Below are 14,613 nucleotides of genomic sequence, written 5' to 3'. Positions count from 1 at the left end.
TGCCATCCAGAGATAAAATGTTATACTCCGACCTGAATGCTAATTGTTACCCTAAACCTCGTACCGTAACTCATACAATGAATCTAAAAATAAATTCCGCATGTGATTAGAGAATTGAGCACATCTCCTGTGAATATCATGTAGTGCATGGGGGGGGGGGGGACAGGCGGACGCACCTATCACTTCTTGAGATTGTTCCAATCTGCGTGAAAATGCCCCACCACCCACCCCCACAACCCCTACGCCCCACCCCTCTTATCGCTTCCCAATGAATTACAAAACTTAAACAATAACCTTCGCCCGTAGTACTAAAACCTTGACAAAATCCGGCAACACACCACTTCATCGATAGATAACGAGTCTAGTGATCGGGCTGTGTATATATATATATATATATATATATATATATATGTGTGTATACATATATATATATAGAGAGATCGTGCATATGGCAAGCCGTTTTAACATTTACTTCGCAATTAGACTTCAGTCGAATACATTTCACTTTATTGGAATACATTCTACTTAAGTGAAATGTTATTCCACTTAAGTGGAAATGTATTCCACTTAAGTGGAATTGTATTCCACTTAAGTGTAATTCCATTCCACTTAAGTGGAAATGGACATTTCTATTTCACTTAAGTGGAAATGCCTCCCACTTAAGTGGAATTGTATTTCACTTTAGTGGAAATACATTCCACTTAAGTGGAATTGTAATTTACTTAAGTGGAATACATTTCCACTTTAGTGGAATAACATTTCACTTAAGCTAAATAGTCCATCTATTTCACTTAAGTGGAATACAATTCCACTCAAGTGAAATGCTTTTCCACTTAAGTGAAATACAATTCCAGTTGAGTGGAATGCATTTCCACTTAAGTGGAATTGTATTCCACTTAAGTGGAATACAATTTCATTTAAGTGGAATAATATCTTTTGGGCGTCAATTTCACTTATGTGGAATTCTATTCTGCTTAAAAATACAATTCCACTTAAGTGGAATGCATTTCCACTTAAGTGGAATTGTATTCTACTTAAGTGGAATACAATTACACTTTAGTGGAATAATATCTTTTGGGCGTCAATTTCACTTAAGTGGAATTCTATTCTGCTTAAGTAAAATACAATTCCACTTAAGTGGAAATGTTGATATGTGGCTTATATATAAATACAATTTAGGGTAATGTTCGTCGTAACGCATTCAATTGCTCATCACATATGATGATGTAGTCGATCCTCGTTGCACGTGTACATTATGGCTATGGCTAATCATTCACATCTAACATTGCTGGAATGCGATCAAATAATTGTTGTTGTTACAGACACAATTCGAAGTGTTGTTTTCTCACTTGCACAGGGGAACAATCAGTATGATGCACAACAGAGGCGGCTTACATCTTGTTTAAGTAACATAGGCAGAATTCGTAACTTTTTAGATAGTGAAACTTTTGACGAAGTAAAAGATTCCATCCAAAATAAAAAAAAAGTAATACGTTCTCTAGCCCTTGTCAATGCGTTTTCGGCTGTAGCTCCAACCACTTGTAATGTATTTGCCATGGCTTTATTTTGGTAATGGTATTCGTCAGGTACCAGGTCAGGTACGTACGTACTCACCTTGCACAAATGTTAAGTGCTAGCTGGATCCAGATGGACAGCCGATATTCATTGTGCACATATCGACACCACGTACGTACACGTATCGCGGCAAGTTGTTTATAATGGCGCGCAAAGGCATGGGCAAAGTTTGGCGTTGAATGAACTAGCCAATCACATTCCACTTAAGTGGAATACACTAGCCAATCACATTCCACTTAAGTGAAATAGACTATCCAATCACATTTCACTTAAGTGGAATTGTATTCCACTTAAGTGTAATTGTATTCCACTTAAGTGAAATAGACAGGACATTCCACTTAAGTGGAATTGTATTCCACTTAAGTAGAATACAATTCCACTTAAGTGAAATGCATTTCCTAAGTGAAATACAATTCCACTTAAGTGAAATAGATTTAGCTTAAGTAAGATGCAGTGACAAGTTGATGAATTCAGCTTAAGTAAAATACAATTAAGCTTAAGTGGAATATGGTATTCCACTTAAGTTAAATAGAATTCCACTCAAGTTAAATAGTATTCTGCTTAAGTGAAATTGAATTCCACTTAAGTGAAATGTATTCGACTTAAGTCGAATTGCGAGGTAAATGTTAAAACGGCTTGCCATACGTGCACTGACCTAAATGGAGTGTAACCACTCCCGATTTTGCAATTTCCCAAGATCAGGCCCGAAAAATCCCAAGAAATACCAAGAACACTGTGCTGTATGGATTTCTAGCAATATCCAGCGATATCTAGGGATGAATATCCCAAGATCTTACCTAAACTGAAGGCAGATAGAGAATCGAAACCTTCAGTGAACTGAACTTGAAACTGTGCGTCTTTCGAAATGAAAAGAATGTGGGGAATTGCACAATAAACAGATCAAAGTTATATATTTCAGTCTCATTTCAATTATTCGAATTTGTTAAGCAAACAGCAGATATCACATCATATCAGTGAGCATGAAAATGGCGTTCCAGGATGAACAGCCTTCAAACCATGGGCGCAGATCCTGGTGGGGACAGCAGGACGCGTCCCCATCAACTTTTTTTCAGTAGTGGGGACATAATATACCGTGTCCCCACCAATTTTTCTTGACCAATAGCTGCATTTCAAGTTCCCCTGTATTGAACTTTGGCGCAGTTAGATCCAGCCCAGCCCCTCGGTTCCTACGCCCTTGCTAACCACTGCGTCACTGCAACTGTTGAGAAATAATGCAAATTTTTTCTTCAAAATGGAACGGAGGGTGATGTTCAAATGCTGTACAGGATAACTCAAAACGTACACCTTTATTGAACTTCATATTTCAAATGGTCTCAAAATTGGCATTATTTTCAGTGATTTATACTACATGACTCTAGGTTTGGCAGTAACTTGTGAAAATGTTTCATAGTGAAAATAAAACAATGTCATGTTACTCATTAATTATTAAAGGGTTGGCAGAGCTGCTTTTCTTGCTCAAATTGATCAAAGAATATGTCCATGTGCTCATACATAGAGCATCTGTATGTCTTTATATCACATAGGAAGACTGTTCTCTCTGGGTATTGAAACATTTTGGAATATATATTCTACATTTTGAGTCCTTAAAAGATCTTAATTCTTTTGATTGCCTTGTTGCTAAAGTAATGGTCAAGACAACGTTTCCTGAATCTGCATAGCTCATGTCGCGGAGCGGTTGAAAACTATTAATATACAACAACCAGTTAAAACAACAGTATCAGGCAGTATTTTATCACCCTCCGTTCCATTTTTGAAGAAAAAATTACGATTAAAACATTGAACACTTCTATCGCTTAGCATACAATTTCCGAGGAAACAACACCGTGAAACTGGAGAACATTTATGAATAAGAAAGGTTTGATTTGACTGCGTTGAAATAACTTATGACTGGCAAGATGCGTGGAGCGCTCTCTATCGGCCTCTTTTTTGGTCAGTTTGCAACTTCAGAGGAACAATAGAAACCCGAAAAAACTTTTAAAACGAACAAAGGATTCACAAACCTTTGTTCTGCCTAAAAGATAAGCAGAGGCCAAAAGAGGCCTAAAAGATAAGCAGAATGAAACTGTTAGCAAACTGCTTATCCACTAGAGAGCCTGTGTAATAGAATGTGTAAAAGTTTCGATCCTAGCAGGATCTTCTTCAGAGGCTTAAAAAATAAGATCAGCAGAAAGTTTGGTTTATTGTAGATTTGTGTGCGCGGAATTAGCCCGATTGGTACGGGGAAAGGTGATTAATTTGCTCTAGGTGGGATCTGGTGCGGTTATCTATAATTCTTTCGGAAATCTTACATACGGCTGGGAGGAGACTAATTGGTCGATAGTTTTGAATTTTGGTGCGGTCTTTACTTAGTTTCGGTATTAAAATCTTTTTGGCGGATTTCCATGGGGTTGGGAAATAACCCAGTCTAAGGAGTTCGTTAAATAGTGGGAAAATATGAGAGTTAATGAATATCGGAGGGGAGTTTTTAGGCATTTGGTCATTTATGTTGTCAGGACCAGTGGAGGATGCATTTTTTAGTGGCACTATACCAATTGTTTATATCTATTTTATTGAGCAGAGGGATGTTTTTTGTTGAGACATCCTAATGGGTTGGTGTTAAAGCTGGTTGCATTTCTGATAATTGTACGGTCTATTTCGTGTTTACAGCTGATATCGTATCGGGGGCCATCGTAGATATTGAATATACTTTTAAAGTACGATTCAATTAGCTTTATTTGGTCTTGAGTTTTTGTGATGAGGTTACCTACGTTATCTCTAAGGCCTTGGTCTGTTTTACCTGTGTTTGGGGTTGTAATGGGGTTAATGATTTTTTTAAATTTTCCAAAAGTGTTTCGGGTTTTTATCATTACTTATTAAATCGCAGTTGTTTGGGACGCGGTTTTGTTCATCCGCCAATATTTGTCTGTTTATTGCTATTTAAGTTGGTTAATTTGGGTTTTTAGAGTTAGGTCTCGGGAGATGATATAGGTTCTACGTAGGCGACGTCTGAGTTTCATAAGTGTAAGGATTTTCTTATTTAGTTTTCGTTTTCTGTTTTGTTTTTAAATGACAGTGTCTTTTGAAAGTATTGAAGATATGATTGATGGGCAACGCTGTCACAGTAATTGTCGATGTAATTTAGCCAGGCGCGGCGGAACGGGAAAATTATTGGGGTGCTAATGTGTTAAGATTATCTAAGCGGAGCGCCACCATGGGTTGATGCGGAGCGTACAAGACAATTTTGGGGTTTTCAAACCCCCAGATGCCCGGAAACGGCACTTGCCGAGTGTTTTATGCTGCGAATACCTAGCCCTAAGATATGGGTCTCAAGCCTGCAATTTCTCAGATTGCACCAAAAAATCTGTAAAAGCATTGTAATTTGTATATTCGAGGGTGTTTTAAGAGAGTAGCTATTACTCGTAGTGTACTCGCAAAGACGTTTTTGAGTGTAGTAAATTACTACTTGCAATTAAATGCAATAATTAAATAAATGTCCTAAGAAAAAACAGAAAGCATTTCTTAATGTCAACAAATGGGTAATTCCAAACCATGTGCAGTTGCCAACAAATTTCTATGAACCAAGCACAGTCACGAATGCATGTACCCTATACAGTACAGGTGAAATGCTAATATTGTGTTTTTGTTCGTTTAATAATTAATTGCGCACATAGAGCCATGTTCCACGCCTTGCGTGTACTCGTAGTGTAAACGCAAATTTTGATGAGTGTATAGCGTTTAGCTTATTACACTCTTATTTAAAACACTAATATTCGATGAGGCATGATAGAGACAATCAATTATCATATCGTTTGAATGCTCTGGCTGCAATGCTCCGCACCTACCCCCCCCCCCCATGTCCCTGAAGGATATATCCATGGGAAATGTGCTACCATTGGAAGGATATATCTTTCAGGGGATGTTGGAGAACTGGCTGAAATGAGGCAAATCATTGGCCTAAGACGTAGTTGTGTTGCGCTTACCCCCCCCCCCCCCGGTTCCGCCGCCACTGAATTTAGCTCGTTGTTTTGGTTGTTGTATTTTGGGAGTCTGTTTTATTGTAATTATACGTCACTTCGTTATTTGGTATGCGTTGAGGTTTATGTCTAGCTCAAAAACGAGTGGAAAAATTGTCACTAATTTAGTCATCTTCTAGGATTTGTATCGAATGTGTTTAAGTTGCGAGGTGATTTGAGGTTACATGGGTAGTCAAGTAGTTCTGTAATATTGTTTATTGGGTTTATCCTAGGATTGGTACTTTGGCTAATTATCGTTAAGTTGTATTTATCACATATTTCTAAGAGATTTGCCTTTTTCAGAAAAAATAATGTGGGCAATTACTAGGAGTTTTATATTTTTATTAGAACATATATATGCTATGCTGGATATGGGCTCATTTGGGGGACTATAATCATACCACGAAAGTGTCCATTAGGTATAGGTTGCATTGAGGGTGTGTTATTCTTTCGTCAAATGGCGTACCATGGGGGGAGGGGGTGGTCTATCTGGCAGTGGCGCAGCGTCCATACAGTCAGGGGGCGGATACCCCCCCCCCTGACGGACTCAAATGGACTGCTGGCGCCCTTTTTTAGCTTTTTACCACTTTATATGCTATTATTGACGTTTTTATTGCGCTCTCATCTACCTATTGACATTTATCCTTTATCTGCAAATTAGCAAGGCCCGGAAAGTGTCATTTCCGCCGATCTAAGGAGCATCTTTATTCAAAATTTTCGGTACGCTCCGCGCCAAACCCGTGGTGGCGCTCCGCTTAGATAGTTTCGAAAGCGCCCCTACAGACCATTCTCGCCCCCCCCCCCTCGACCAATACCCTTAGCTCCGCCACTGCAAATGACCCGATAGAAATACGTGTTCTTTATAAGTGCACAATTTTGAAAAACCCCTCTTTTCAGCCCCCTCTTGTCCTCTCTGAAACACCCATCGACATTAAAATTAGACGTGGAATAGAAGACACCCTTGTCTTTGTTATACACTAATTTCGTGTAATTATCTGACCGGGAAAGGCTTTTTGTTTATATGATTTCTATTTTTTTCATAAATCACAAATCATTTTTTTCCCCTGCACGCCCCCACACAGCACCCAATTCCAAAATAAACTTCAGATTCGTAATCAGCGTGTCGCGAACTACCAGAAAAGATACACATTTATCGCCTTTGCGACAAAAAGTTATTTCACCTTTAAAAACCGTAAGCAGTTTTTTCCAAAATTTATGCCAAAATTTGACCCATTTATTCATAAATGTCAAGATAAAACTCAAGATGACAAACAAAGGTTTGATTTGACTGCTTTGAAATCACGTATCACTGGCAAGATGCGTCGAGCGCCCTTTTATTTCGCTCAGTTTGCAACTTTTCAGAGGAACAATAGAAAACGGAAAAACTTTTAGGGGCAACAAAAGATTTTAATCCTTTGTTCGTCGTAAAAGTTTTTCGGTCTTACTTTTTCAAGTTTGAGGTGCAAAAACTTGTTGTCGCAAATTCGATAAATGTGTATCTTTTCTGGTAGTTCGCGACACGCTGATTACGAATCTGAAGTTTATTTTGGAATTGGGTATCAAAAAGAAGTACTTTTTAAACTTTTCAGACAAAAAACCTATTTTTGTCGCAAATAAAAATTGCCAAAAATTGACCCCAAATCGATTTCGCCCATATGACGTGACAGGGGGTAACCGATGCTCAGGAGCCCAAATCTGCAACTCCCAGGTCCATATCTGCTTCCGTTCGGGAGATACGTGGTCTCAAAGGACCCGATAGAAATACGTCTTCTTTATAAGTGCACAATTTGGAAAACCCCCTCTTTTAAGGCCCCTCTCTTGTCCTCTCTGAAGCACCCATCGAAATTTAAATTAGACGTGGAGTAGAAGACACCCTTGTCTTTGTTATACACTTATTTCGTGTAATTATCTGACCGAGTGACCGGAAAAGGCTTTTTGTTTATATGATTTCTATTTTTTTCATAAGTCATAAATCTGGACTTTGAAGTTTAAATATTAGAAACGAGCATTAATTCTCAGCAGTTCTAGTGGCGCAGTTGGTAGTGCTCTGGACTCACAAACTCCGTGTCTCAGGTTCGATTCCCAGACAGAGCATTTTGATTTTTTTCTCTTTTCCTTCTTCCATTCTGGACTTTGAAGTTTAAATATTAGAAACGAGCATTAATTCTCAACAGTTCTAGTGGCGCAGTTGGTAGTGCTCTGGACTCACAAACTCCGTGTCTCAGGTTCGATTCCCAGACAGAGCATTTTGATTTCTTCTCTTTTCCTTCTTCCATTCTGGACTTTGAAGTTTAAATATTAGAAACGAGCATTAATTCTCAACAGTTCTAGTGGCGCAGTTGGTAGTGCTCTGGACTCACAAACTCCGTGTCTCAGGTTCGATTCCCAGACAGAGCATTTTGATTTTTTCTCTTTTCCTTCTTCCATTCTGGACTTAGAAGTTTAAATATTAGAAACGAGCATTAATTCTCAACAGTTCTAGTGGCGCAGTTGGTAGTGCTCTGGACTGACAAACTCCATGTCTCAGGTTCGATTCCCAGAGAGAGCAGTTTGATTTGATTTTCTTTTCCTTCTTCCATTCTGGACTTTGAAGTTTAAATATTAGAAACGAGCATTAATTCTCAACAGTTCTAGTGGCGCAGTTGGTAGTGCTCTGGACTGGAGAGACACAGACAAACTCCATGTCTCCGGTTCGATTCCCAGACAGAGCATCATGTCTGCGGTTAATGTCTAGACAGAGCCTTTTACTTTTCTGTTCTTTGGAGGGAGTGGAAGTATAAATATAAGAAACGAAGTTTTTCCAGAGGGAACCGAAATGGTGTAATTGGTTATTCCATCGTTCAGTAAGCGATTGGTTTGGATTGCATCGGTTCAAGCCCCAGGTGAGTATTCGCAAAAGGAGTTCTGACAAGTGGATAAGGTGAATCCCGAAGGCGGGCGGTCCCCCTCCTCCTGGCAGGTGGACAAGGTGAGTACCGAGGGTGACAGGTGAGAGGGGGAGGATGAGAGGGGGTGAGGGTGCGGACAAGGTGAGGTCGCCGCCCCCTCCCCCTGACAAGGTAAAGGCGCGGACAAGGTGAGGTCGCCGCCCCCTCCCCCTGACAAGGTAAAGGCGCGGACAAGTGGAGTTCGCCGCCACCCCTCCCCCTGACAAGGTTCAACGCGGACAAGGTGAGTTCGCCGCCACCCCTCCCCCTGACTAGCTAATCGGGGGTGAGGGAGTAGTGGAGAAAATGTTTTTACAAAAAAAGACTAAGTCCAAACAGCAGGATCTTTAAATATTTGTAAAGCTTTAGAAACCAGAGGCCCACCTAATGGTCTAGTGGTAAAGACTTTTGCTTTTGCATCTCAAGGTCCCTGGCTCAAACTCAATCTTTGCTTTTCCTTTTACAATACTCATGTAAAAGGAAGAAAAAAAGGAAAAAAAAAAATAGACTTTGAAATAACTTTTTTTTAATGACAAATCAGTTCATGGACAGGATATACCTTCATCCCTCCCACCACAGTTAATACCCTTCAACTACCTGTCCAGAAACAGGTTATCCCTCATCAAATTATTATGCAAATACTAATCAAAACATGCAATACATATTTCATAAACATTCTTAGTGATACCTGCATCTACTATTGAGATGGTTGGGTGACAACAGACAGTTAGTTTCTATAATGTTTCTATTATTTATAATATCAGCCTGGAGGGCAGTTATTTAATGATACTAAGCAGTCACATGCACATATGGGATAAGCCTATGGCCTTTTTACTTCACACCAGGTGGCTATCCAATTCACACCAGTACATTCTTTTTGGACATTTTTTTTTAAACATTTGGAAGACCATTTCAACATGAGGGGAAAAAGAATTGATTTCTCCTAGATAAAAATAATAACCCCATCTTACTTTAGCCAGATAGGGCTTGAATCCATAGGTTTGCTTGACGACAAGTTCCCAACAAAAAGGAGTTGGCCTTCCATGGCTGATTGCTGATTCAGTTTACAATACCATGGCGCCCCTGCTACCATCAATAAAATTGTCTTTAACTTTCATTTATTAACTAAACCTGATTTTGAATTAATTTTAGATAACTCAATTTTTACATTTTTTGCCCTCCAGTTTGAAAAAGGAAACGTTACTACCATAGCACAAACAACATATATGTGGAAAGGTTGCTCCCTTTCATTGCTGTCTCAATCACCCCCCCCCCCCCCCCGGCTCCGACTACCACACCCCAAATTATATACACGAAGAGTGCATTATTGAAAGTTTCTTTAAATATAGCCTTATCATGCAGCAAACCTGTGCTACTGCAAACTGAAAATTCAATTCAAAGATTCTCCCTCTTCACTTTCATTTCTCCTTCTCTATCCTTCGCCTCACCACCCCCCACCCCACCCCTGGTCCTTCCAACTACCATCCATAACTCCTGCCAATATTAAATTCAGTCACCTTATCATGCCCCCATAAAGTGTCAGTCAGTCAAGCACCACAATGTTTGTAGACCAAGAAATCAACAACCGAAACCCATTTTTAAAACTTTAAAGCCCCATCAAATAAAGATGCTGTTTTTTTCTTCTTTTTCTCTAAACAAGATAAACACACAAACACCAAATCCAAAATATATAAAATTCCAAATCCCATTTTGAATATTCTTCAAATTTTGTTTGCCAAGCCAGGTTAAAAAAGTGAGTGTTATTCTTTTTGGCCTTCCTTTGTTGCAATGCAAACACAGAGGTGTTTGCATTGCAACAAGGTATAGTTTTCTATACTAAAAAACAAATAAAATCAAATAAAACTTAAATAAAAGATGATTATAGCACATGCAGGAGAAGAGTGAGAGCCCTCCCAAATACTACCGGCTTATGTATACAAAAGACCTTTTTCCGAAATCCTTTTTCCGACATCGTGGCAAATCGAGAGTTACTTTTCACCCCCGCTCCACCATCCACGCAGGAACCCACCCAGACCCCCCTGCGGGGACGATTTATTCTGTTCCAGTTTCTCATCCAAGGAGGGTAACTCTATATGGTTCAGAGCTATGTCAAAGAAGAGCGGTTTGCACGGTGACGGCTTAAAGTCCAGTGGAAATGTGGTGAAGTTGGGCTTGGCGGCCAGGTCCGGCTGGTTGGCGTTGTACCGGTCAAGCCATTCCGCCAGCGGTCGATTGTCCTTCAGACCGAGTTGCGCCATTCCTTTGCTGATGAAAGGTTCATTGGAATCTGAAAAATGAACGCAGAGAGGTTCTTGGTAAGCCATGGTTTTTTTTTTATGTATTCTTGGGTGGAGGGTATTTTCTATGGGTGAGGATAATCTGGAGGGTGGGGGAAGTCAATTCAATTAACTGTGAGAAATGTCATTGAATTAGGAACCACCTAAGGCCTATTCTCATCTTTGTAGTAAGTTTGTCACCTTGAGCTACGTGACAGTTCATAAGTAGGGGGGGGGGGGTATATTCGAGTGGAATTTGGGATTCAAATCCCTGAATAGAGAAAGTTTACAAAAACTTGTTAATTTGCAGTCATTTTTTGTTATTGCTGTCACAAACAGAAATGGATACCCACTTTCTATTATTTGTAGATGACAGAGACTGGTTCAATCGCAGTCTACAAGGCCAGATAAACTCTTTATATTTTGGCTTTCAATTTCTTTATTCTGACAAATTTCGATAGTACAAAAGACGGCAGTTTTGATCAGGCTTTTGATACTTCCTTGTGATCCCTGAACATCATACATTCAGCTACAAGCAAAAATAACTGTTGTCTGTCCTGTCCACCACAATAATCCTATTGTAATATTTTCAGACCCTAAGGGCTAATAGGTCTCTTCCCCCCCCCCCCCAAAAAAAAAAGGTGTGAAAAGGGGCGGTGCTGCTTCCAACCGAATGAATCTTTTCACTCATTGTTTAACCAAAGAGAAAAATTAGGGAAAGAAAACAACAGATTATTAATATAAAGGCCATATTTCTCTGAATCATTGTCTATGCTCTGATGGAATACATTTGTTCCAGTAGCAGGGTTCAATTCCAAGGTTCCAAATGGACACGGCAGTTTAATCTGCATTTTCCTGACGATCAGACCCAAAAGAGAACATCGATATGTCTCTCCACTGTTATCCCAAAGAAGAAACCTTTCAGAAACTCAAGGGTACTAAAGGATTTCTTCCTTTTAAATTAACCAGCGTCCTACACAAAATTAACAGGGTAGTAACATGATGGTCTCTGCCTGATTCCCCCTCCCCCCCCACCCAATTTCTTTTCTTAAAGTTTTGGTATTCATCCTTTCATATATAGTCCATCTTGCATTTTGCCTTTTGAAAAACAAGAATCCTTAATCTTCATCCAAAGCAGCAAAAAGTTTCTTGCCAAACACAGTACATTGATTATTATTATTATTATATTATTATTAAGTACATACCTAGAATGGAGGCCGCCTGAGCAGAGTACTTCAAGTCGTTGATATCTTGCGCAAGAGTGTCCAATTCCTCTACCTATTGATTAAATGAAACCAAAATCTAATCATGATGTCTTTAGGGAGTTTAGAGTTTAGGGAGTTTTTAGGGAGTGTCACTACCCGACAAGCCCTATAGGGTTTTTTAATACACTTCCTTTCACAAGTTTTGTTTCTTATCTCCTTCTATGTCATATGTCATACTTATGTCATACTGATGTTAAAATAGAACAAAAATCAATAAATGAAATGAAATAAATGAAATTAGTTACCTTTTTTTTTTAATTTGAGTAAAAGTTTTGTCTTTGTTGTTGTTGATATCAAATCAAAAGGAGTTTAACCCCTGGTCGACCTGGCGAGAGGTCCTACGGGGGATAATAAGTTTGTTTTTATAGAATAGACATTTTTTTTTTTTTTTCTTGGAAAGGTTGTCTATGTTCAGTCAGGGAATTGCTGGTAAATGAAGTCTTATATATTTATATTGGACAGGATAGCCATAATCATACCCGAAATCAGAGTCAAAGAGTCACTTAGGGAGGGATTTCTAAAGGAGAGGAATTTTTTAAGTACTGAGAATTGTGGAGACGGAGTGGTTTCTATTGTTTGGGTAGGGAGTGGTTGTGGTTTCTATTGTTTGGTAACAATATAATCTGTATATATAAGTATACTTGGGCCTAGAACCATTTAGGAAAGGATTTTTTTAATGGAATGAGACTTTAAGTAGTAACAATTGTGAATACAGAAAGGGTTTGGTTTTGGGGTAGTGAGTTGTTGCGACTTTGTATTTCAGGGGGAGGTCTTCAATCAAAGGGTCGTTCTCGAGGTTGTTTTTGTATAACTTGGTGTTGAATTCTTCAAGTCGGGTGAAAGTAGATTTTGTGTTTCCTGCACGGAGAACGTACAAAGTAGCAATATAGGTAGGGATTTTGAGTGCGAGTCGATAAGCTGTGGTGTGGATTCTGTTTAAAATTTGTTTATTGGGATTAGAGATGGTAAGCAGGGAGATGCTCCCGTAACTGAGAATCATTTTTACTTTGGATTTATAGATTTGGATAATGGTTTTCGGAGGAAAGTTATATTTGTGTGAGAGGATTTGAATGGATTTAAGTTGGAACCAGCAGCGTCCTGCAGTTCTGTTACAAAGTAGATTAAACGATAATTTGCAATCGAAAGTGGTACCAAGGAAGGTTGCATTAGGAGTAGCAGTGATTGAGGTGTTGAAAAGATTCATTTTGGCAATATGGTTATGGTATTTTGAGTTTATTATGGAGAAATTGGCTAGGTTAGATATTGAGGGATATATTTTTGTTCTCCACATCGAGCACCACTTTTCGAGATGTGTAATTGCTCTTTTAATATTTAGTTCCGTCATATAGATATTTTTACTGGTGCTCCAAATGGCTATGTCGTCAGTGTACTGACTATAGCTGCATTTAGATAGAGGGGGGATGTTCAAATCATTAACATATAGGGTGCAGGGGAGGGGGCTGAAAACAGCGCCCTGTGGAGTCCCTGCACCAAGTGGAAAAGGTTTTGATTGTTGGTTTTTGTAGCATATTTTGGCATTGCGCTCACTAAGGAAAGAGGAAAGAAGTCTGGTGTAATTGGAGGGGAGATTAAAGTTAAGTAGTTAAATTCTTATGCCGTTGTGCCAAGTTTTGTCGAACTCCTTTTTGGCATCAAGGAAGAGGGCAGTGGTATCATGTTTTTTTTATGAAGCCGATGCGAATTTCTTTGGAAAGGTGGAAAGTTTGGTTTATTGTAGATTTGTGTGCCCGGAATTAGCCTGATTGATACGGGCAAAGTGATTAATTTGCTCAAGGTGGTTTCTGGTGCGGTTATCTATAATTCTTTCGAAAATCTTACCTAAGGCTGGTAGGAGACTAATTGGTTGATAGTTTTGAATTTTGGTGTGTCTTTACTTAGTTTCGGTATTAAAATCATTTTGGCGGATGTCCACAGGGTTGGGAAATGACCCAGTCTAAGGAGTTTGTTAAATAATGGGAAAATATGAGAGTTAATGAATATCGGAGGCCCACGGAGGGGAATCTTTTAGCATTAGGTCATTTATGTTGTCAAGACCAGGGGAGGAGGCATTTTTGCATATTCAGTGGCACTATACCAATCATTTATATCTATTTCTTTGAGTAGAGGGATGTTTTTGTTGAGACATCCTTAGAAGTTGGGGATAAAGCTGGTTGCATTACAGATAATTGTACGGTTTATTTTGTGTTGGAATCTGTTATCGTATGGAGGGCCATCTAAGATATTGAATATAGTTTTCAAGTATGATTCACTAAGCTTTATTTGGTCTTAAGTTTTTGTGATGAGGTTACCTACTTTATCTCTAAGGCATTCGTCTGTATTACCTGTGTTTGGGTTGTAATGGGTTTTCGATATTTCTTTAATTTTTCCAAAAGTGTTTTGGGTTTTTGTCATTAATGATTGAATCGCATTTGTTTTGGACTCGGTTTTGGTCGACCGCCGATATTTGTCTATTTATTTGTTTTTCAAGTTGGTTAATTTAGGTTTTTAGAGTTGGATCTGGGGAGATCATATAGGTTCTATGTAGTCGACGTCTGAT

General features: G+C 39.0%; 1 protein-coding gene across 1 annotated transcript in view; it reads left to right on the top strand.

Moving 5' to 3' along the window:
* The window catches only part of LOC139967083 (uncharacterized), a 234,552-nt gene that overhangs the window by 36,186 nt on the left and 183,753 nt on the right, over window positions 1-14,613 (top strand). The gene's annotated exons all lie outside the window — the stretch shown is intronic.

This window comes from Apostichopus japonicus, chromosome 4 (assembly GCF_037975245.1).
Source record: "Apostichopus japonicus isolate 1M-3 chromosome 4, ASM3797524v1, whole genome shotgun sequence".
NCBI classification, from domain to species: domain Eukaryota; kingdom Metazoa; phylum Echinodermata; class Holothuroidea; order Aspidochirotida; family Stichopodidae; genus Apostichopus; species Apostichopus japonicus.
The sequence above is the reverse complement of the archived record's forward strand: the minus strand, read 5'-3'. Positions and strand labels throughout refer to the sequence as shown.